We start from the raw sequence: 3,595 nt of genomic DNA, 5'->3' as shown, positions 1-3,595 counted from the left end.
ATTCTTGTCTTGTCTGCACCTACGGCACATCTCGCGGCACACTAACAGCGGTTGAAAAACGCTGAGCTAGCCTATGACCCTAATCTTTGACCCTAGCCTATGAGCCTAGCTTATGAGCCTAACCTGGTGTATGAGCGTAGTCTTTGAGCCTAGTCTAGCTTTGGAGCGGAGCCTCAGAGCCTTGGAGCCTAATACATGACAATTATATAAAACTCACACGTTAGTGTCCACAAATACAGTGTAGAATGCTAGTGAATACGGAGCACAGATTCATGCACATCGAAAGGGAATTAATTAGAAGGTGGCTGGCGGGGCTGGACTGGGCGAGACAGGCTGGACACACCCTGGAGCCAACCTCCATGGTTCCTCCCTGATGGCTGAACCTGGGGTGGCACTGTGGCTTGAGCAGGGTCCCTCCCTCAGGCAGGTGGGGTCCCTCAGTCTCGCCTGTGGGAATTGGGCTGAAACCGGCTCTCCGACATCCCCTGAAAAGTCCCAGAGTGATGCCGAAACCGGTTTGGCTCAGTGGATGGAGCGTCGGTCTGCGGACTGAAAGGTCCCAGGTTCGATTCCGGTCAAGGGCATGTGCATTGGTTGCGGGCGCATCCCCAGTGGGGGGTGTGCAAGAGGCAGCTGGTCGATGTTTCTCTCTCATCAATGTTTCTAGCTCTCTAGCTTTCTCCATTCCTCTCTGTAAAAAAAATCAATAAAATATATATTTAAAAAAAAAAAAAAAAAAAAAAAAAAAAAAAAAAAAAGAAAAGTCCCAGAGTGCGAGAGGGCACCCTGCAAAGTTGCTGTCAGACAGGATGTGGAATGCAAACACAAGAGTGCAGTGAATGATTCAGGGCCTACAGCGCCCCAGCAACATAACTCACGGCTGAAGGTGGAATCACATGGCCCCGTGAGGGATCGGGCTCCCTGCTCTCTGGTTTTGGGGTACATCACCTGAGAACTGCTGCTGCCAAGTCACTACAGCTCAGCAGCTCCTGCATTGAGCATCTGCCCCCTTGTGGTCAGTGCATGTCATGGCGACTGGTTGGATGCACGTAGCATATTAGCCTTTTATATACTAATATATATATATATATATATATATATATATATATATATATATATATATATATAGGCATTCTGCACAAATAGTCTCAGTTCTCAGTTCGAGATGGCAAAGGGTGTGGGCTTCTTCAGAGGAGGAGCGAGATGTGGGAGACAAATCCAGAATAAAACACAAAGCCCTAATCAGTTTGGTTCAGTGGATAGAGCATCGGCCTGCGGACTGAAAGGTCCCAGGTTTGATTCCGGTCAAGGGTATGTACCTTGGTTGGGGGCACATCCCCAGTAGGGAGTGTGCAGGAGGCAGCTGACCGATGTTTCTCTCATTGATGTTTCTAACTCTCTATCTCTCTCCCTTTCTCTCTGTAAAAAAAAAAAAAAATCAATAAAATGTATATTAAAAAAAAAGTTGCCCGCCGAAACCGGTTTGGCTCAGTGGTAGAGCGTTGGTCTGTGGACTGAAATGTTCCATTCTGGTCAGGGGCATGTACGTTGGTTGCAGGCACATCCCTGGTGGGGGGTATGCAAGGGGCAGCTGGTCGATGATTCTCTCTCATCGATGTTTCTAGCTCTCTATCTCTCTCCCTTCCTCTCTTAAGAAATCAATAATATATATTTTTTAAAAAAAGTTGCCTTTCAGACCAGTCCCCAGGTGAGGCTGTTGCTGCTGGTGCAGGGAACATACTCTGAGAAGCAGGTAAGCTAGGGTCTTCCAGAGATGCCCCCGGGGAGTCTCAGGCTTCAGCCCCACCCGCAAGGCTGGGACTTGGGGGCTGTGCTTGGACTAAAGAAACCACTCTCCTCCTTGTCACCGTACTGGAAGCTCAGCGCCCCGAGACTGTCTCCTCCCTCCTGAGTGTTTGCCTGGCTGAGAGACCGTTTATTCAAGACCCCCTCACCTCTTCTCCCAAGCTCATGGCTTTGTTGGTTCCAACCTCACTAATTTCACTAAAATGTATCTGACCGAACAAGTTCGCCTATTTCCATGTGGTTCAATTCTTCTCCATCTGCGTATTTGTGGGAACACCAGTTGATATATTTTTACACCCCCCCCCCCCCCCCCCCCCCCCCCCCGTGCACACATAGCGTAGACAGGTGCTGCGCAAAGAGAATGAAAAGAATCAAGCTGCAGGCTCACTGGCTCTGCTGGGAGAGATGGAGAGGAGGCAGGTTCTATCTGGAACGGTCCGTCTCGCTCTCTCACTTACTACGCATTTTTCCCCCCCTATGGATTCAACAAAAAGTGGGGCTCCGATCCCTTTGGAGGGGCGGGACAAAAAAGAGGGATGGAGGAAGGAATCCCTAAAGCCAATTTCAGGTCACTTCCCGGGAGGGCTCCTGCAGGTGCGTCCAGGGGCGGAAGGAGCTGGCGGTGAGCACCTGCACTAGCGTTGCTGTGTGACATCGCCTTCTCTGAAGCAGCCATCACTGATTTCCATGGATGTGCAGAGATTCCTTAACCCCCTCCACACCCCCACATCAACTGACATCTAGTAAGGCCAGGCTTCTGGCCACCGGGCAGTGGATCCAACGCAGACCGTTACTGCCTCCTAGTGGCCACAGCAGGGGCTGGTCTCTAAAATCGAGATTCTAACAGGATTCCCCAGGGGCTGGAGGGGCCTTAAGCAGCCCCCTGTCTCATCTCCTCCACTTTGCAGGCGGGATGGCTCCGCGTCCCCCGTCCCGGCCCCTCCCGCCACCTGGCGCTGCAGGCAGCTCCGTGAGGCCGCGGACTCCACGTGGTTATGCGGATTCCCGAGTGCCGGGCGCGGCGGATGCCTGTGCCAGGCAAAGAGGTTGCCACCCGGCCTGGACCCGTGGCTGCGGAGGGCGCCTCGGGGGCAGCCGTGCGGCCACAGATGGCAAACGCCCAGGAGGACGCCGCGGGGCGTGAAGGAAGAAAGAGCGGGCTGGCCAGCACCGCCAGGAGCCCCCGGAGCCGGGAGGGCGGCCCGGACCAGTCTCCCTGCAGCTCTCCGAAGGGCGCACCTCCGCCCAAGTCCTGGATCTCGGACGTCCGGTCCCCAGAGTGTGAGTGAGGACAATGCGTTTCCATCCCTTATGCCACTCCGGTTGTGGTGCTTTTGCTACAGCTGCCCTGGACAACCTATAATATTCTGTAGGGCGTCCCCTGTCCAGCCCCTTCCAGTTGTCAATCACTCTTCCTGCAGGGGAGGCAGAGCCGCAAGAAGAAAGGAAGAAGCGCAGGACTCCCTGGGCGAGTGGTACCAGAGAGGTCCCTCCTGATCCACCTCCCACGCCCCGCGGTCCTTCGCAGTGCATGCTGGGGCTTGTAGTTCCGGCGTGCGGAGTCCTGCGCGCGCATACCCCAACCGCCGGGCGACTTCCTCTGCGGCTTCGGCTCCCGGAAGTTAAGCAAGTTAAAGTTCAACGCTTCCTTTCCCCGCCTCCTAGTCCCGCAGACTGCCAACCCAAGTAGCCAATAGATGGCCTGGCTGGCGCTTTCTTTCACCTGATTGGCTTATAGTTTCGCAGCCGCCCAGGTAAATTGGCCGGGGATTGGTGGAGCCGTCAGTTT

This window comes from Pipistrellus hanaki (genome assembly GCF_964339955.1).
Source record: "Pipistrellus hanaki genome assembly, chromosome: 9".
Lineage (NCBI taxonomy): Eukaryota > Metazoa > Chordata > Mammalia > Chiroptera > Vespertilionidae > Pipistrellus > Pipistrellus hanaki.
The sequence above is the reverse complement of the archived record's forward strand: the minus strand, read 5'-3'. Positions refer to the sequence as shown.